This window comes from Odocoileus virginianus, chromosome 28, assembly GCF_023699985.2.
Source record: "Odocoileus virginianus isolate 20LAN1187 ecotype Illinois chromosome 28, Ovbor_1.2, whole genome shotgun sequence".
NCBI classification, from domain to species: domain Eukaryota; kingdom Metazoa; phylum Chordata; class Mammalia; order Artiodactyla; family Cervidae; genus Odocoileus; species Odocoileus virginianus.
In genome coordinates this window covers 28,394,488-28,415,948 of record NC_069701.1, presented here as the reverse complement: position 1 = coordinate 28,415,948, position 21,461 = coordinate 28,394,488, and the positions used below count along the sequence as shown (strand labels likewise).

At 43.3% G+C, this 21,461-nt stretch overlaps 1 protein-coding gene across 2 annotated transcripts in view; it reads left to right on the top strand.

Annotated features, from left to right (window-relative positions):
- The first annotated feature begins 2,910 nt into the window (after nt 1–2,910).
- The window catches only part of ARHGAP32 (Rho GTPase activating protein 32), a 191,967-nt gene continuing 173,416 nt past the window's right edge, over nt 2,911–21,461 (top strand). For both annotated transcript variants that reach the window (XM_070457389.1, XM_070457388.1), the window contains exon 1: nt 2,911–3,420. The gene's annotated coding sequence lies outside the window, so the exon portion shown is untranslated. The remainder of the gene's footprint in view (nt 3,421–21,461) is intronic.

Here is a 21,461-nt window from a genome sequence, read left to right as displayed (position 1 = left end):
GATCCTAGATGCCAGGAGTGAGCCCAGATGCTACTGTCCGGAAGACGACAGTGCCAAGGCTGAGAAAGGAGGCCAGGCGGAGGCCTCCCACAGCTCCAAAGACAGAAAGAATTTGCCATTTCCCCCCACCCCAACCCCCGCCTCTCACCTTCAGAATACTGAATCAAACCAAAATGATGCAGTTATTAAGCATTTTACATTCAGATAGGCTTATTCTTCTTTAGGGAATGTTGCAATTATTGGAATATATGTCTTGAATCACTAAAGGTGTTCTTAGGACAAAGGTAATCGGTTACAAACTCTGAAACACGAAGTTCAGATGGCTGCAGAGTTGCCCAGAAATCACAGCGTTCAGTTTCTCTGCAGGCATAGCAAGAGCAACTACTTATTCATAGGCTCTCTGGATGCTTCTTTCCAAGGAGGGGGAGTGCTGGCTTAGAACCAGAGTAAGGAGCATCAGCACCCTTGAGCTTGCTCAAACACCCCTGACATCTGGAACACACAGGGGGAATCCATTTATTCTTTCTCTGAAGTAAAGCTACCAAGATGTTTAGAGACTCTAAAATGGAATATCTGTGTCATCCAACATGTGCATAGATCCCAGTTCCTGTAGGTATTACTCACCCTCTCTACCAGCTGAACATATACCATTCAATATTTGGCCAGTAGAGCTGAATCCCGGGGTATTATGGCCAAATTCTGGGATGTGAGGGCTTTCCAAAAGAATTTAGAATGTCATGATCTTAGTTGAGAGTAGTCAGGGATATCCTTCGGACCATAAGGAGATCAAATCATTCAATCCTAAAGGAAATCAACCCTGAATATTCTTTGGAAGAAATGATGCTGAAGCTGAAGCTCCAACACTTTGGCCACCTGATGCGAAGAGTTCACTCACTGGAAAGATTGAGAGCAGGAGAAGGGGGTGACAGAGGATGAAATGGTTGGATGGTATCACCAACTCAATGGACATGAGTTTGAGCAAACTCTGGGAGACAGCGAAGGACAGGGAAGCCTGGCATGCTGCAGTCCATGAGGTCAAAGAGTCAGACATGACTAAGCGACTGAACAACAACAACAAAGGGATGAGAGCCTTGTGCAAAACTCGTCTCTCATGGTGGCTTAAACCAAGCCACCATCCTGACCTCTTGACATCAAAGGAGATTTCTCTTTCATGCTCACCAATCCCCTAGAAACAACACACGCCATTAAACCCTCTCTGCATACTCATCCCTCTCTAGCAGAGATAGGTCTCTGTGGTCAAAAGGTGAACCCATGAACTCCTGCAGTTTGGAGAAAGTAATTTTTAAACTACGAGCTTGGAAAAAATAATAATAATAAACAACGAGCTTGGGTGAAGCTGCAGGTCTCTAGTTTTCTTCACTCACCTGGCTGTTTCTCCAGCACTTAGGAAGTACCCCTTAAGACCATTAGAGATCCTAAGTCTACCTGTTTCAAGTAGATGGCTACCAAACCAGGATGCTGAGTTGTTGTTTAGTTGCTAAGATGTGTCTGACTCCACAGACTGCACCCTGCCAGGCTCTTCTGTCCATGGGATTTCCCAGGCAAGAATACTGGAGTGTGTTGCCAAGCCCTCCTCCAGGGGATCTTCCCCACCCAGGGATAGAAATCCAGTCTTCTGCATTGGCAGGCAGATTCTTTAACGCTGTGCCTACCAGGATACATTTTTTAAATGTACGTGTCTTTAAATTTCCCCATCCAAGTCTGTGCCTCTATGCGAATCTCATTCCACCCTTTCCCTCCTCTGCTAGAAAACATTCTGAATCTTGGTCCTTAAGAGAAACCTTGGTTATACTGAAGCTGGCAGGAGTGAGATTATTGTACATGTTCACTCCATAATTTCTCTCCAGGATGTGCTGAAATCCTGCTTCACATCTGTGCCCTTGAAATCGTGCTAACTGTGATCAAGGCCACGTTTTATATTCAGTGACTCCCACTGACAGGAGTATATGCTGAGTGGACCCGAATCACTGCAGTGACATTAGACGATGCAGTATTTGGCATGGGTGGATTTGAGTACTGAGTTACATTATGTAGGCTAACCCCCTCCCCAACACATTCAGATCCCAAAGAAGTCAGAAGGAGTGAATGTTACATATAAGAAAGAAAAAGATCAAAACAGAAAAGGGTAGCATGTCAAGATCTGTTCTGTTACACAGACAGCTTGTTGCAGGTCGAAGTAATGCGCAGCCTTTCGAGGTTGAACAAAAGGAGTAGGAGGGAGAACCAAGGGCAGTGCCATACACACGCAGGGGTTCACGTGTCTCCTGGCCACGGACTTTCCGGGGTTGCTGCTCTTTTACCCTTTCTTGTCCTTCCGCTCCATTGCCAGGTCACTTCCAATCTTCTAGTCCACAACTCTGAATGAAGAAGACAACCAATGGAACTTTAAGGCCCAGATTCCAAATAATAACCGATGCGAGTTGATTTTAGACCAAAACGCGCAAGGGATGGAGAGATAGGGAGCTTCCCGACTTGCGGCAACGCCCCCCTCTGCTCCGCGGCGCGCTGACAGCACCCCGGGGTCAGCTGTGAGTGGAGAGGAGCCACTGCCGTAGTCTTGGAGGATGGCTCTTCCCGGCGTCGCTGCTGCTGCGGCAGGGTTTGTGTTTTTGCACCGCAGCACGGTGCAGAAGCCAAGGCGGCAGACCTCGCCCGAACCCCCTAGGGTGCATCCCGGCATCCTTCCCTCACCCTGCGGACCCCCGGAACTCCCGGGGGAGCGCGAGCAGCCCACCCCTCGCCGCCCCCCCGCCGCGCACGTGCGCTCCCGGGACAACAGCAGGCGAGGCCCGGGCGCGCCCCCGCCGCCCTCGGCCACGCGCGCGCTCCGCCCGCCCTCCTCGCGCGTGCTCGTGCCCGGGGGCCGCGGCCGCGCGCCTCTTCTCCCCGCTGCGGGCGTCGCGGGCACAGGAGGAGGCGGAGCGCGGGAGGCGGAGGCCGGGCTCGGCGGCGGGCTCCAGCGGGCGCGCGCCGCGAGCGGGGCGGGGGCGCTGCGGGGGCGGCCCGGAGGCGGCGGGCTAGGGGCTCGGAGCCCAGGACCGCATCCCCGGGGCCGGCTCGGCCGGGGGAGGGCGATCGCGGTGCGGGTCGAAGGGGAGGACGACTCCGAGGCCGCGGCCGGGAGCCCGGCGTCCCCGCCCCCGAGCCTGACGGGGCGGCGCGGCGGGATGAGGCGCTGGCGCTGGGGGCGCCCGGCCGAGCCCCCGCGGCTGCCCCGGGCGGCCAGGCTCTAGGCTCGGCGCGCGGGCGGCGCTCGGCGGCGGCGAGGATCGGGACCAGGACGAGGACGAGGAGGAGGAGGAAGGGGAGGGCGTCGGGCCCGGCGCCCCGCAGGGCAGACACGGAGCGGCGAGCGGGGCGCAGCGACGCCGCGGCGGCGCGGCGGGGCCGCGGGTCTCGGTAAGGCGGGGGCCGCGGGAGGGCCGGGGGCGCCGGTGACGTGGGCAGGCGCCGCAGGGAAGGGCTGCGGGGGCCTGGCTTTCCTTTTCGGGAGAAATTCTTTTTAAAGTAAAGGTTCGGGATCGAATGTTCTTGGAAGGCCATCTCGGGTTTCCCCCTTCCTCCCCCCTCCACCCCCCCAAGCTGAGGGTTCCCTCCTCGGCCTCCCGGGGCGGACCGCGATCGGGCCGCAGCCGCCCGCGCCCACCACTTCCCCGCGGCCTCGGCGGACCGGGCCGGGCGGTTCCCGGCCTGCTGCGGCGCTCCGGGCCCGAGGCGCCGGGGCTCCTGGGCGCCCTGGCCGTGCCCGCTCCCCGCCGTGCTTGCTGTCGCGCCCGTGGAGTTTTCCCTCTCATCTTTCTAATTGGCTGAAGTTGCCTCTGCACATTGGACGGTGCTGGTGACTCTAGTGCCTTTTTCCTCCCTTGGTCTCCCCCGCCACCCCATCCCCGTCTTGCCTGTCTCATTTTGGTGACTTGATTAAATATTCACGTTAAAAAAATTTCGCAAACAGATGAACAGAAACGGTAGAGCGAGAAAGTCAAACCAGATTGCTTAGTTATAGTCTACTTCTGGACCCTTTATAACTCCACCTTCTGTGGCTGAAGCTTTAAGAAGGTGGACGGGAGGAGGAGACCCCAGGAGGATGCTTGGGTTGCAGTTTGATAGTTATCTTTTAGGAAATAAAATTTGGATAATTATAATTTTGATCTGCATGTAGAATTGCAGTCTGCTTTTAAACTGCTTGGGGCACTGCATGATGTTACATGGATAGCTGGCAGCTGGGCCACATTGCATTGTTGTCAGCATCTCTTTTATTTTCCATTCTTTCAGAGTTTTACTTGGCACAGATTTAGACCTTTTAAGTCAATCTGAATGGGAGTAACTTCTGATGCATTGGTTGCTTTTGTAAACGTTGTCTATATTTGTATTTCTATTGGAAGAAGCAAAAGCATATGGTGCTAGAGTATTGTGGGTCTTAGCATCCAGAAAATATGCTAGTTTGAATCAGTAATTGAATTTGTTGTAATATTTTTGGGTAGTGATGATCGTGATTCATTAATATATTTTTCTTTATTGGGTAAATTGGACTCAACTCGGAATATTGACATTTGATCCTTGTATTTGAGAAATAGAAGCTTTAATTGCTGCTACAACATGACCTCTAAGTTTTTCAAGCACTCATTGATGTGAATTCCTTCTTAATGCTGCTCTTTGTGAAGATGGGATATTATGAGGCTGTGATGTCCGTTTTCAGGATTGTCTGGAGTTGGCTTCATTCCTAAAATTTAGTGTGTGGTGATTCTTCATAGAATAAGTCTCTAGAATGGCGTGAGGTTGGAACTGTGCTCTAGCCGGTTGTGTTCATACCATTGTCCCTATAGCAGTCCGTAGAATAAAGCAGCACTTTGGACAGAGACCTGTCCAGACCTAGCTGGGGTAGAAGCCCAGTTTACTGTATGGTGATGCACACTGAGATGGGCGATAGGGTGTAAGTGGGCCACAGAGGAAGTGTTAGTTGGAAGAATCTTCTTTGGTTATGTAACTTTTTGTTTTCTGGGGAGAGACCAAGAAGCAGCCAGGCAGGCTCAACTGTCATTAGAGTCTTTGATGTTGGCTTGAGTTCCAGTAGTTATGTTCCTTTTATTTTCTTTTCCTAACCCCCACATCATTTTTCAGTCACCAGAAGCTATGCTACAGTTGGGCTCAGACTTTAATGGGAATTCATTCATCTCTCTTTCTCTTTCTCGTAGTCTCTCTTTATTTTATTTTTTAAAAGATGATTTTGTGAATGTGGGCCATTTTTCTTTTTCTTTTCCATTTTTAAAGTCTTTATTGAATCTGTGACAGTACTGCTTCTGTTTTGTGTTTTGGTTTTTTGGCCACCAGGCATGTCGGATCTTGGCTCCCTGACCAGGAGTTGAACCAACACCCCCTGCATTGAAAGGCAAAGTCTTAACCACTGGACCACCAGGGAAGTCTTGTCTTAGTCTGTCTTTAGAGGGGCTTGTTCAGCAGTGTTTTCCCTTTCTGTGCTGGCCTTAGTGTGTTGTCTGCACAGCATACATAGATTCACTATTGACTGTAAATGCATCTTGACGAATGTCAGGATTAGTAGCTGTTTTCTTCAGAAGACTTTGATAGCATAAGGAAAATTGAATGAAATGAACTAAACATTTTCATTGCTTTTAAAGACTATGACTAATAATTCTTGAAAATCTTTAGGGTTTAACCCATTAATGTGAAATTTGATGTCTGTGGAGGTAGTTAAGAGGCAGCAGGAACTTGAAATCAGGTTGTGGTTGCAGTTCTGCCACTTAGTAGCTGTGTGGCTTGGTCCCTGCTTTGGGCAAGTTATGTACATTTCTGAGCCTGTTTTTCTTAGGTGTAAAATTGAGATGGGATTTTCCAGGTAGCTCATTGGTAAAGGATCTGCCTGTAATGCAGGAGACATAGGTTTGATCCCTGGATCGGGAAGATCCCCTGGAGAAGGAAATGGCAACCCACTCCAGTATTCTTGCCTGGAAATCCCATGGACAGAGGAGCCTGGCGGGCTACAGTCCATGGGGTCGCAAAAGAGTTGGACACGACTTAGAGACTAAGCAACAACAACAACAAAATGGGACATTGCAAGGAAGCTTGCATTGTCTTCCTTGCAGAGAGGTTAGATGAAAGAAAGGATATGAACATACTTTGTATTGCTTCTTTTATTCATAATCCATTACTGTCATTACCTATAAACTTAGTGTTTAGCTATTTTAAATGTCTTAATACCAGTTTTTAAAAATGCACATAAGGAATGAGACTGTGTTAGATCTTTTTGAGTTCCAGAATTTTGTGATTCTGTCTGATTCTTAGGAAATCCATATGCAGCTGCTGCTGCTAAGTCACTTCAGTTGTGTCCAACTCTGTGCGACCCCATAGACGGCAGCCCACCAGGCTCCTCTGTCCCTTGGATTCTCCAGACAGGAACACTGGAGTGGGTTGCCATTTCCTTCTCCAGTGCATGAAAGTGAAAAGTGAAAGTGAAGTTGCTCAGTCTTGTCTGACTCCCAGCGACCCCATGGACTGCAGCCTACCAGGCTCCTCTGTCCATGGATTTTCCAGGCAAGAGTACTGGAGTGGGTTGCCATTGCCTTCTCTGAATCCATATATAGTGTCTACAGTTTTGGACTCAGAGTTTTTGATTATCTGGTGACAGATGTTTAGTTTATTGAGACTTTGAGCTTCTGAAAAGTATCAATCAGTTCAGAATATTAAAGGAGATTACAAGTTAGGAGTATGAAAAGAGCTGTTTACTAAAATATATTTGTCTGCATTATTTAGTATAGATATTGACAAAATTCAGTATGTAGGCCAAATCTGGCCTGCAGCTTATATTTTGTATGGTTTATGAACTAAGAATGATTCATTTTCAAATGGTAGAAAAAATAAAAAGTATTTCATAGTGTGCAGGTTACATGAAATTCAGATACTAGTGCTCATAAATAAAATTGTATTGGGATTACAGTCACCTTGTTTATGTAGTGTCTATGGCTGTATTGGCTGTATAACAGCAGAGTTGATTCCTTGCAATGGTGATAGTATGACCTGCATAGCTTAGCAGTTTTATTACCTGACCCTTTATAGAAAAAGTTTGCCAGTCTTTGTTGTTGTTGTTCAGTTGCTAAGTTATGTCCTACTTGTTGGCGACCCATGGACTGTAGCCCCCCAGACTCCTCTGTCCATGGGATTTCCCAGGCAAGAATACTGATATGGGTTGTCATTTCTTTCATCAGGGTATCTTCCCGACCCAGGGATCAAACCTGTGTCTCCTGCATTGGCAAGTGGATTCTTTACCACGGAGTCACCAGAAAGCCCTGTCTTTGCTTTAGGATGTAAAATTTTTTCTCTGCTTAGCACAAGTGTGGTTTCTTGTCATAGCATTATAGGGATTAGGACCCCTAGAAAGGTACTGATTTTTGCTTTGGAATCAGACAGACTTGTGTTTGAATGTCAGCTGTGGTATAAACTTTGATCCTGGACAAACAAATTAACATCTTGGTGTTTCAGGTACCTCCTTTGTAATCAGAGAATATAGAATCCGTCTTAGAAGATTGTAGTGATGGTTAAATGAAATGTTACATGTGATGGCTTAATACGATATTGTTGTTCAGTTGCTCAGTTGTGTCCGACTCTTTGCAACCTCACGGATGGCAGCATGCCAGGCTTCCCTGTCCTTCACCATCTCCTGGAGCTTGCTCAAACTCATGTCCATTGAATTGTGATGCCATATACAATATAGGCATATAAATACATAGTAAGTTATAGATGATGGTGATCATGAATTCTAGTGTAAACAGTACACCTAAAATGTTGTACATCACCTTGCCCCAATATTACAGAGTTGTTCTCCTTAGTGGTATGTTACTTGTTACTGAATTTTTTCCTTTACTGAAACCATTAGTTTAGTTAAGAGCTGATAAATGGAATAACTTGATAAATCTCTCATATGTTGTATTTTTATTAATCCCTTGCTTATTTCGATGATTAAGGATGGGTGGAAAGATAATTCTGCTCTGTTTTTCAAAGATCCTGGTTCTTGATAATTTCTTGGTACTAATGTATATTTGCAAGCTGAATTTAAATACTGGTTCTATTTCGGTTTTGATATTTCCTGTTTTTTGTTTTTTCAAAAAGATATTTAGGAAAAGAACATTAAATTAGGCCAGGGTTAGGTGACTTTTTAAAATGTGTGTGACACCCTTTAAGTCCAACTTAGGATTTGTGTTAGCATCTCTATAATAGCCTCTTCAGAGGCGGAATAATAAAACTTATATTTTTTCCATAAAGATAGGCCTAGTGTACTTTCTGGAAGCTTCGTTGTTAAGCTGCTTTCTGAAATATTTGGTTTAAGTTATCTTACCATGGATAAATTGGTTGTACTTCCCTGCTTCAAATGCTGGTTTATTTAACATTAATCCCAAAGTCAGAGTGAGCAAATAAACAAAGGCCATTGTTCTGACTGAGTCAAACAGAACAGGGCTGGGGCCGGTGTGGCTCTTGCCATCCTACAAATAGTGCAATTTCACGCCTTGGGTGTTCTTTACAGGCTGAGGGATAATCCCAGGGACACCTTTGGAGGGTGCTGATGTCCCCATGCTGTCCTTGGGGTGTGTGCAGGGGACCTTTCATCAAACTGCAGAGCTGCAGCCCCTGGAAAACGATGTTTGCGGCCCCATAGAAACAGCAGAGGCCTAAACAAGACCCTCCATCTCGAGGAGACAGGATTTTCTTTCGAGGTTAAAGCATATAAACGACAAAACCAACCAGAGAATTCCTGTTTGAAGAGGTGAAGACCGAGTGGGAATATTCCCCATGGTAGCAAAATGTAAAGATTTGGTAAAATAGATGTTTACAGGTTCATAGTATAACCTGAAGAAGGGGGCTTCCCTGGTATTTACAGGAGGCGTTTTAGGTAGGTAAAATGAAGTGAGATATGAGGTGTTTGGTTTAATTTCTCATATGCAATTTATGAGCCAGAATGTTCAGAGTGGAAGTAGAATTCTGATCTTCAGGGAGAGTGCATCCATTTACTACTTTATTTTATGCCCTGGATCATCTGAGGCTGTGGAGATGGAAAGCACTGAGAAAAGGCACGCGTGGCCCATGCACCCTGGACACGGTGTGATAGGTGTATGTTGTCTCTGTTACCAAAGATAGGCACTGCGCTCTGGGGAGGAATTCTGAAATAGACATTCCGTTCCTTTGCCCTTGAAAAAGTATTAATAAAATTTTTATTTTGTGGGGTTCAGCCTTGTCCTGAGCAGGCCATGTGATTGCCCTGTTTTTATCCCGTTGTGTGTAGGATGGGAGTAGTAATTCTTGTTCTCTTTTTATTGGAGAGTTATATGAGAGAAGGACTCTCAAGATGAGTAGGATTTCCAGTGACTTTGAAGAACATATTATGTGAACTTTAGTAATTACCCGGTTTATTAAGGGCAGGCAAAAAAGGTAAGGAAACTTTAACAGAGAAAGGAGATTTGAACTTGAAGTCAGAGGACCTGGGTTCTCATCTTGGCTCTCCTGTAAATAAATCTGTGTCTTCGGACTAGTAAGTCATCTTGCTAAAAACCTCATTTTCTTTATATCTGTTGATGAAATGAGGGGTCAAACTAGAGGTCTTTAAAATTCTTTCTTGCTCCAAAATTCTATGATCCTGCGATTTTTTTTTTTTTAAAGTAGGGACTATCCTCTTATACTTCTCCAGTTTCTGTTGACCTTCTACCTGAGGAGAACCTGACAAACAGTGGTCTTCAGGACTTAGTGACAGTCCTGCTCTGGTAGGGTGCAGGAAACCAAATGTCTTTCTCAGTGAACTAAAAGGTATCCATTGAGTGCAAGTGAGGTTTTTTGGTACCACGCTAAATGCAGTGGAGCCTAGATGCGAAAGAAGTTGGCATCGAGTCTCTTCCCTTAGGAAGTGTTCCATTCCATTGGGAGGATAAACTGTATAATGAAGAGGAATATTATGAAAGAGTGGACAAGGGACAGTGGGATAATCATCCCTGATCCGGCAGTGGCCATTGAAGGACTTGGGTTTACTGTTGGAGTGGATGCTTTGTGGCCTTGGACATTTGTTAAATGAGCTTTATAGACTCCCTTTAGCTCTAGAAATTTGGTCACATTCTCCTTGAAAGAGCAGCAGCATCTTTGAATCAGCCTGTTAGGAGACAGAGTCAGCCTGTTAGGTAGGTGACAAATCAAGTGAGAACTGTTCAATCCAGGCCAGATTTTTATACTCATTCTATGTGATTGCTTGATTTACTAGATAGAAGGAAGGGATTACTTTAATTTTCTGGAAATGCATTCAAGGGGCAACAATTCTTCTGAAAAGTCAGGCATGTGAGAAGTGATAGGAGACTCAACGTATCTCTGCTTCTTGGCAATAACTCTGAGCCCTGGATCTCATTCATTTTCCCCTTCTTAAGGATTTCACTCCTGCCATTCTTTTTTCCCTTAAATTATCATTCTCTGCTTACTGGATCATCTCTTTTAGTATGCAGACATGCCCTATATTACTTGGAGCAGTGATGATTAATTGTTCACCAGATGCCACTCTCTTCAGCTTCATTTCAGTAATAGGGCCCTCAGGTTTTATCTGGCACATGGATGCCCAGCTGGACTGCATTTCCTAGCCTCCCTCTTACACGTGGATGTGACCGCATGATGAAGTTTAGGTAAATGGATATGACCAGAAGTACTGTGAGTGATTTCTGTGTCAGGGCCTTAGAAAGGGAAAGTGAGTTGCTTTCTGCTTGCTCTTGCTTTCTGCTTGCTCTTGCTTTCTGCTTGCTCTTGCTTTCTGCTTTCCTCTTGCTCCCTTTCTGCCAGGAGAATATAGTGCTGGTACATATTCAACCTTGCAGTTGAGAGCAACACTTTAGGGGGAGGTAGATCAGTAAGATGGGTCCTTGGATGATCTTATAGAGCAGAACCACCTACTACTGTTCATTTTTCTCTGGATGGTTAAGTGAGAAAGGAATACAGTGTTGTCTTGTTGGAGCCACTAATACCTTAACAGGTATTAGAATAAATCACCTCTGTTAAACCATCCTTTCTCCTCCACCTTATGATTCCCTTCAGCTGTTGCCCAGTTTCTTTGTTCCCTTTTGCAGCAGGAGATATTTGTGTTTGCTGTGTCTACTTCCTTACCACTGATTCTCTCTTTAGCCTGATCTATTTGAGCTCTTGTTTCTCCACTCACTGACATTGCTTTTAATCAAGGCTGCAGTGATCTGTATCTTTCAAAGCCAGAGGTCATGCAACATCTGTATGTTACCTTTCATCCGCATTTCCCATTGGCCAGCTATCTTCTCTGATCTCATAGCTACTCATCCTCTTTGTCTTTTTTTTGCCGCTTATCTCTGCCCACCTCCCCCTCTAAAATTTGGAGTGTCCCTGGGCGCTCCTGATTTCATCCATTTTCATGGTTTCAGGTACCGTTTATATGCTGAGGGGGCTCAGATTCCTGTCTCTGGTACTGATTTCTGGAGCTCTAGACTCATCATCTAATGTCATTCCTCTACCTGGATATGTCATGAAGAAAGCAGAACTGTGAATTACTTTCTTTCATTTACTCCTCCCTCCACTTCTCCCACGTCTTTACTGTTTCACGTGAAGCGGCCCCACTGTCTACCCAGTTGTGCAGGCTCCGAGGTCATCCTCCATTTTTTCCTTCTCATCCCGTGTTAATAAGTCCCATCAACTCCACCTTCGGTATACCACCTGGACTTGAATGTGTCTCAGTTTTTTCATGGTTAACTCCTAGGCTAGCTGCCTTTGTCCTCTGGAAAATTATCTGCAGACTTCCCTGCCTCTCTCCTTGCCTTTATCCCCTGTGCTCCGCCTGTGTGTCCCCCACCTTCCTCCCCCTCCCATCCCTTGGCTACTCAGGATCTTTTCAATGATTCCATAGTTTTACCATTTCCCCATGTCTTATAGTTGAAATCTTACAGTATATACTTTTTCGATTAGCTTCTTTCACTTTGTAATAAATATTTAAGTGTCTTCCATGTCTTTTCGTGGGTTGATAGCTTATTTCTTTTTCGATTCAGTTCAGTTGCTCAGTTGTATCCGACTCTTTCCGTCCCCATGGACTGTAGCACGCCAGGCCTCCCTGTCTATCACCAACTCCCAGAGTTTACTCAGACTCATGCCTATTGGGTTGGTGATGCCATCCAACCATCTCATCCTCTGTTGTTCCCTTCTCCTCCCACCTTCAGTCTTTCCCAGCATCAGGGTCTTTTCCAGTGAGTCAGCTCTTTGCATCAGGTGGCCAAAGTATTGGGAGTTTCAGCTTCAGCATCAGTCCTTCCAATGAATATTCAGGACTGATTTCGTTTAGGATGGAGTGATTGGATCTCCTTGCAGTCCAAGGGACTCTCAAGAGTCTTCTCCAACACCACAGTTCAAAAACATCAGTTCTTCGGTGCTCAGTTTTCTTTATAGTCCAACTCTCACATCCATACATGACCACTGGAAAAACCATAGCTTCGATGAGATGGACCTTTGTTGGCAAAGGAATGTCTCTGCTTTTTAACATGCTGTCTAGGTTGGTCATAACTTTTCTTCTAAGGAGCACGCGTCTTTTAATTTCATGGCTGCAGTCACCATCCACAGTGATTTTGGAGCCCCCCAAAATAAAGTCAGCCACTGTTTCCACTGTTTCCCCATCTATTTGCCATGAAGTGATGGGACCGGAAGCCATGATCTTAGTTTTCTGAATGTTGAGTTTTAAGCCAACTTTTTCATTCTCCTCTTTCACTTTCATCAAGAGGCTCTTGAGTTCTTTTTCACTTTCTGCCATAAGGGTGGTGTCATCTTCATATCTGAGGTTATTGATATTTCTCCCGGCAGTCTTGATTCCAGCTTGTGCTTCATCCAGCCCAGCATTTCTCATGATGCACTCTGCATGTAAGTTAAATAAGCAGGGTGACAATATACAGCCTTGACGTACTCCTTTCCCTATTTAGAACCAGTCTCTTGTTCCATGTCCAGCTCTAACCATTGCTTCCTGACCTGCATATAGATTTCTAAAGAGGCGGGTCAGGTGGTCTGGTGTTCCCATCTCTTTAAGAATTTTCCAGAGTGCTGTTTCTTTTTAGCACTGAGTATATTCCATTGTCTGGGTGTACTATAGTTTATCCACTCATCTGCTGAAGGACATCTTGGTTGCTTCCACGTTTTGGCAGTAATGAATGAAACTGCTGTAAACATCTATGTTATTTGTAAACAGGAGTTTTCAGCTCTTTTGGGTAAGTACCAAAGAGGGTGATTCCAGGATAGTATGATAAGCATAATTTTGAATGAGAGCTCCTATTGCCCCACATCCTTGTCGGCACTTGGTGGTATGAGCATTGTGGATTTTGGCCATACTAACAGCTGTATAGTGGATGATGCTCCTTTTCATCCCTTGACCGAGTTAAGCATGTACCTCTTCAGGGATTTACAGTCACTGTTCCTTTTGCCTGGAATGTACTGCCTTCACATCTTTTCGTCTTCTGCTGCCCCAGAGAGGCCTTTGTGCTTACCTGTATACAGGCAGTCTCACGGGCTTTGTCTTCTTTATTACCTACCTCACTTTATTTTCTTCATTTCAGTTTGCCTTTATTTGCTTTTATCTTACATTTATAATCCCATTTTCTGAAGGCTGTTTGAGAGGCCTGGGCTCTTTTTAGATATGTCCTGTAACCCCAGAATTTCTGTAGAATACCTAATTCTACAGAGAGGTGTCATCCATTGTGGGGACCGATGACAAGGTTTTCAGTGATAATGATAAATTGCGGGACCCTGGGAGCAGCAGGGAAGGTTCTGACTTCTTGGAGGATGAAAAAGTCTCTGGAGACAAAGCTGCTCTAGTCTTTAAGTAGTTAATATGGTAGAATGGAGGAATTTACTTCAGTTTTTGTGAGGAGGCAAATGACAAGAGTGAGCTGACAGCAGGGACTTTTTTTTTTTTTTTAGTAGTAAAAGTACTTTATTTTCCTCTTATATTTGCTTTATATGTTGCTTTACAAAGTTAGGAAGTTCACAGCTTTATACCAAAATGTTAAGAAGGCTAAGCTATTTGATTGGTGGAGAAGGAAGCAAGGAGGAAGGGCTATTGAGGATCTTTTCTCCTGCTTCAGAGAAGTGCATGCCCTCGAGCTGCGCCAGTGCCCTTGGTGTCTTGATTTTTTTTTTTTAATTGAATATGGGTTAGAAGACTGAAATCATATGACATTTGACTGCAAAATGTTTATAATCAAACAGCAGGGACTTTTTAATAGAGAAAGGGTGCTTCAGAGTTTAGCTTCCATTTGCCTCGTGTCTCAAAATACTTGTCTCTGCATATAGAGCTACACGTTCACGTTGAAGTTACATAGGTCTCCTGGTCATATGTGGTCTTTACCTTTTCCCGGTATCAGAGTTCCTTCCACATTATCCTTGGAAGGGCAGCACATACCCTCTGCTTCTGTATTTTCAGTGTCTGACTTGTTACTCAGCTGACAGCCCAGTTCTTTAAAAAAAAAAATTATGTATTTTTACTGATGTATAGTTGATTTACAGTGTTGCTTACAGCAGAGTGACTCAGTTATACATATATGTGTGCATCCTTTTTCCTATTCTTTTCCATTACGGTTTATCACAGGATACTGAACATAGTTCCCTGTACTATACAGTATGACCTTGTTGTTGCCCAATTCTTTTTATTATTTTTTTTTAATTAAATTTTTTTTTTTTGGCTGTGCCAGGTGTTAGTTGCAGCATGTGGGATCTAATTCCCTGATCAGGGATCAAACCCCAGGCCGTCTGCATTGGGAATACGGAGTCTTAGCCACTTGACTACTCGGGAAGTCCCCCGATCCTTTTTAAAAGGAATTCTTACTGTTTAACATTCCTCATTGTATTAGAGTGGAATGTACCTGCCTTCATTTCCAGCACCACACAGATCTCTTCTGTTTTTCACATGACGGCCTTCATCTGTCACGTGAAAAGTGGCTGGTTCTTTGATCTTCCCACTAACTTTTTTTCTTCCCAGGCTAAATGTACTTATTTTCTTCAACTGCTCCTCATGTGACTGAGCTCCTTTTGCAGGCCCATCCCCAACATTTCTGGAGCTCGGGCAAGAATACAAATGGAAGTCCATATGCTGTATGTCTAAACATTTGCACATTATTAATCAGGTGAACTGATACAGATGTTCCATCGCGTACCTTAATAAAGACAACTTCGTAATGACCTAAATCTGTGTCACAGAGGGAATTCTCTGACTCCTGGGGGTTCTATTCAACACCATGGTAAAGGGCAGGTACCCTTCTCCCTCCAGGCTCCTTGCATGAGGGACTTTTTGCATGTGCTTATGTATGGGCTCTTGAAACTGTGCATGCCCATACCGCTTTCAGATAGCAGCTCTTTGATCATCCCTGGGTCCAGGGGATATAAATACTGATGGTGTGGTTGTCTGCTGTTGGGAGGGTCCACTCAGGGAAGAAGCCTGAGCAAACTCTAGAAGTAGTCAGGGAATTCTAGGGTCCTGGTAAGAAGAGGGCTGGGGTGTGTGGACTGCAGTTGAGCATACCTTTTAGGTCCTGCGAACAGTTGGCCCCGTGGTCAAGCGGGGTGGTCAGCGGGTACCCCAGGAGCAATGTAGTACTGTTCTGTCCTTGTCAGATTCTGGTCTTGATTCTATTTCCCAGAGCTGGTTATTGTGGAAAAAGTTAAATCCCCTCTTACAGTGTTCCAAACTAGACATTGCATTTTAGTTAGAGCTTCCTAAGTGGTGTGCCAGATAAGACTCTAAATGTGTTACAGATAGAGCAGAAACATTTCCTCATTCCTTGGAGAGGATTGTCAGTGACAGAGAGGCAAACGCTTCTCCTGACCTCTAGTGACTGCCTGCAGCCTGGTTTACTTGCCATGGTGTGCCCATATCAGTACTGTCATCTTCTTGTGTGTCCTGAGTGCAGAAGAGAGAGAAACCCTGCTCTGGACTGCTGTCGGGTGACTGCAGGGCTCGTGGCATAAAGCATTTACATACGGCTTCGAGAGCATTTCTATCATCATCAGTATCTGGTCCGCCTGACTGTTGGAAGTGTCAAAGTAGGTTTGTGCCCTTCTTATTAATGAGGATATGGATCCAGGTTAAGTGGCTTAGTGTAGCTACACATTCTCACTCAAGTAGGACAGTTGAAACTAGAACTCTATTCTTCTGACTCTTATTCTGGTATATTCTCTCTACTAACCCAAATTCCTTTTCTTGTACGATTTTATTTTGGACAGCCTATCACTTCTGATTCATGTAGGGCATGCAGGCAGTTGCATTTTTTAGAGTTTTTCTGTCCCGACTTCTGTTATGTTGTTTCCCTTTATTGTTACTTCTTAACCTAAAGATTCCACTTGACAATCCCTATTAAGTGGTATCATTTTTATCAGGTTCAAACAGTTCATCCAGTGTCTTGCAATGTAATTGCATATTATCCATTTTGATGGCTCTCTGCTCTGGATTTGTATCATATTTAGTTGTTACAGTGATGCTTGTCTGAAATGGTCACCCGAGTTGTTTATAAAAGGTTAGATTATGTTAAAGCAGGAAAATGTGTAGTACATTTTAGAAATATTTCTTTTCTAAACTAGTTATTATAAAAAAAAGTTCTGGGATGTAAGTGTAAATTCACTTCTCTTTTCATTTAGTGCCCATTTTTCACTGATCTTTACAAATGTTATTTTATTTAAACCTCAGAAATTTGTGGTCACTTACTCAAATGCTGGATTGATTTAGAATTAAAATCTAGGTCTGTTTAACCTCAAAGTACCTGTGTGTTTTCTTAGCATTAGTCTATGAATAATGAGAAATAATTTCTAAACATTTAATTTGAACCTGAGAAAGGGATGTTTGCCAGATTCATATTCTTACATTTGGAATAAGTAATTCTCTGGTCAGTTCAGTTCAGTTCAGTCGCTCAGTTGTGTCTGACTCTTCGTGACCCCATGGACCACAGGATGCCATGGCCTCCCTGTCCATCACCAACTGCTGGAGTTTACTCAAACTCATGTCAACTGAGTCAGTGATGCCATCCAACCATCTCATCCTCTGTCGTCCCCTTCTCCTCCTGCCCTCAATCTTTCCCAGCATCAGGGTCTTTTCAAATGAGTCAGCTCTTCGCATCAGATGGCCAAAGTATTGGAGTTTCAGCTTCAACATCAGTCCTTCCAATGAACACTCAGGATTGATCTCCTTTAGGATGGACTGGTTGGATCTCCTTGCAGTCCAAGGGACTCTACTCATGCACAGAACAGGCTTCCTCACCAGCCCCCCTCCCCATACCTTATCTGGTATAAATGTCAATAGGGCCAAGTTGAGAAACCCTGCCCCAAAAGTTCTAAGTAGTCAGGGTTTTACTTTGAATATGTGTGCTTGTATATTTAGCCAACCCCATCATGGTGATGGGTCCTCGAATGTGTGAGAGAGAACTTGTACTCCCCACTGGGGAACAGGTTGTCAGTGATATTAGGGCATGATGTTTATTCACTTGTGCTGCTTCTGGAGGATCTGGGATTTAATGCCAAAGGCTTCCTGAGTGACGAAAGGTTAGGCTTTTTATATTTAATGCTTATCTTTATTAGAACTGTTGATGGGTGTAAGAAAATGAAAGTTGCTCAGTTGTGTCCAACTCTTTGTAACTCCGTGTACTAATACAGTCCATGGAATTCTCCAGGCCAGAATACTGGAGTGGGTAGCCGTTCCCTTCTCCAGGGGATCTTCCCAACCCAGGCATCGAACCCAGGTCTCCCTCATTGCAGACAGATTCTTTACCAGCTGAGCCACCAAACGTGAAATATATGATACCAACTTGGCAGTTAGGTATTGACCTGCTAACCAACATAACTTCTATGAGGAGTTGTGTTTATTGATTAAAATATAGATTTGAAGGGATGGTTGCTTAGCATTCTAAAACCAGGTTTCTTTTCCTTTATTTTTGCATTCCAAGGCGTGACTGGAACATCATTGCAGCACCTTCCTTAGTTTCTTTACATTAATTTTACAGATTTGATTTTGTGTTCCTTTATTCTAGATTGCCAAAACTATGTCCTTAAACTAATGTTTCATTGTGTTTACTCTAACTGATCAAGAGCCATCAGAGGTTCTGTATTCCTACTAATTAAATGCTCTTGTTCCTATGTTTACTGAACTCTCTTGCTTCATTTTCAAGGAAAGTCTTTTTTTCTTTTTAAATAATCCTCAATTCACAACTCATTGTCACTGAATGATACATGTCTGTCTTATTAATATTATCAGTAGCTACTGTTACTACTAACATTTATTTATTATTGATATGCTAGGCTGTGATAAGCTCCTTACATGTATTATCTGGTTTATCATCACAGTTGCCTCATGAAGTAGTTACTCATACTTTTTTTTAAATTATGGTAAAATTTATGTAAACATTTACCATTTTAACTGTTTTTAACTGTCCAGTATATTCGCTGGATATACAATTTACGTATACTCACGTTGTTGTGAAACATCTCCAGAACATTTTCATCCTGCAAAACTAAAAGTCCCTGCCTATTAAAGAACACCCCATTTCTGCCTCCTGCAGCCCCTGGTCCCTACTATTTTAAGCATCCTTTCTGTTTTTATGAATTTGACTCCTTTAGATCCCTCATATCAGTGGAATCATGCACTATTTGTCTTTTAGTGACTGACCTCTTTCACTTAGCATAATGTCCTCAAGGTTCAACCATGCTGTAGCATGTGACAAGATCTCCTTTCTTTTTAAGGCTGAATAATATTCCATTGTATGTATATGTCACATTTTGTTGATTCCTTCATCCTTTGAGGGGCACTTGGGTTGCTTCTGTCTCTTGGCTGTTGTAAATGCTGCTGTGAACATGGATATGCAAGTACTTCTTTGAGATCTTGTTTTCACTTGTTTTGTTTATATACCCAGGAGTAGGATTTCTGGATCATGTTGTTATTTAGTTGTTAAGTCATGTCTGACTCTTTAGGACCTCATGGACTGTAGCCCACCAGGCTCCTCTGTTCATGGAATTTTCCAGGCAAGAATACTGGAGTGAGTTGCCATTTCCTTCTCCAGGGGATCTTCTGTATGTGCAGTGGTATCTTATTGTGGTTTTGATTTGCATTTGCTTAGTGGTAGTGATGCTGAGCATTATTTTCAGAAATCTGTTGTCAGTTTTTGTATCATCTTGGAGAAATATATCCAAGTCCTTTGTCCATTTTTTATTTTTAGTTTTTTGGCCATGTTACATGGCATGTGGGATCTTAGTTCCTCAACCGGGGATCGAACCCATGTTCCCTGCAGTGGAAGTGCAGTGTCTTAACCATGGGACTGCCAGGGAAGTTACTGCCCATTTTTAAAAATAAAGTTTTTTGTAGATGACTTGGCATTATATATTTCAGATATTTTCTGAAATATCTGGTGGTTTCAGATATTTTCTTCCATTTTGTGGGTGGCCTTTTCAGTCTGTCCATAGTATCCTTTGATGCACAACAGTGTTTAATTTTGATGAAGAGATGGAAACAAAAAAATGCTTGGTTTTAACTGGCTTTCTGTCTTTTAGCATTACTGTCTAACCAAAATAGAGGCCTAAGCTTCAGCATATGGAGAACTGAGTTCATGTAACTGTAGCTGATCTGTTTATAGGCTAACCTCTTGGAAGTTAGAGAGGAGAGGCCTGAAACAGGAGAAAGGGTTTAGAAAATCCTTTAGCTTAGTCTTAGCTAGATTAGTGATATGAAAAATATTATGGTATTCTTAGTGTTTAGGATTAGGGACTTTAGCAGAAGTGGAAAAAAAGAAACGTTGGTTAAATGAGCTGATAAAGGCCCTAGTGGTTTAGAAATATTTCTGAGTTACTGAAGTTCATGCAACAGGATCTGGAATAACTTTCCTGTTACTTTAGACCCTCTTCCTTTGTGTAGGCCTGTTCAGAGCCACCCCTTCCTCCATTTCAACAGTATTTCTGTATTCCTGTGATCTCTGTTATATGCATTTGTCCTTTTTCCTTCTTTCAGCTGTATTCCTTTCCACTGTATGCTCATTAAACTTTTTTAAAAAAAGTGAGATAGGACCCATTTGCTTTGAGGACTGTGGTGTTTAGCATACTCTTGGGGGCTCAGTAAAATTTCAGAAGTATGTTCAGCCTTCTAGATTATTTGCCTTCAGTAGAAACAGTTACAGAAAGTTTTCTTGGTGGAGGAAACTGTCTCTTATCTTGGTACTGGCAAAGTCCTTCCTGCATCATGCTTCAGTTGATGTGTTCATTTAGTTCTCAGCTCTGCTGCTAAAAAATTTTTCTTAAAAAGAAAGGCGAGGGTGGGATGTTTCAAGAGAACAGCACTGAAACATGTATATTATCTAGGGTGAAACAGATCACCAGCCCAGGTTGGGTGCATGAGACAAGTGCTCGGCTGTGAAGACCCAGAGGGATCGGGTGGAGAGGGAGGTGGGAGGGGGGACCGGGATGGGGAATACATGTAAATCCATGGCTAATTCATTTCAATTTATGACAAAAACTACTGTAATGATGTAAAGTAATTAGCCTCCAACTAATAAAAATAAATGGAAAAAAAAAATTTTTTTTCTTTAACGTTGTTCATGTAATTCCCTTTTTAATTACTTACTGGTTAATTTTTTTGGTAATTTTTTTGATTATTCAGCTATAATAGTATAAGAATAGATTTTGGAGGTTGCTGTTACCACATAAAAGTAGTAGGAATTTATTTAAACATTGTTTTAAAAGGACAGTTTTAACAATTAAATGTTTAATGCTTAAAAAGTTGTGCAGGTATATGCATAAAGGTAAAATTACCTGTAGTATTATATTTATATTATTTTTCCTAACATGTATTGTTTAGACTCTTCTGTTGTAAAATAATATTTTTTTAACTTTGAGACTTCTTATTTAGATATATTTGTTATCACATTGTAAGAAAGAACTTGTGGACTTGTAACTCTGTATAAAAGCCCATAATAAATTTCTGTACTTTTTACCATGCGGGTATGGTTTAAAGTAGAGAAAGGCAACAGGGATGAGCAAAATCCTGAAAAACGAAGGTCTTTAACAAAAGCTTTACTAAGTCCTGTTACAGGAAGTATGATAATTATGACAAGAAATCATAAGCCCATTAGTGTCAGTGATGTTCTTTGTGTTTGGCTAGAATCAACATTTATTTGCCCCCAGGTAAATAAATTATTTTATTTCACAAAAGAGATTTAATAATATACGGCTGAAGTGTAAATGAAATACTATGGCCCTGCAGTTGAGTGATGCATATGCAGCCCGCAGATGTAAAAGTTCAGTCAGTTTCGTTGTTGCAGCCTGTGTCATTGAAGGAACGGGGACAAAAGTTTGTTTGTAACGACCATGGAACTGAGCACAAAGACGCCAGTGACCTCTGACCCTCTGAGACTGTGCATCTGAACAAGGAATTGTTTGAGGATGGGAAAAGC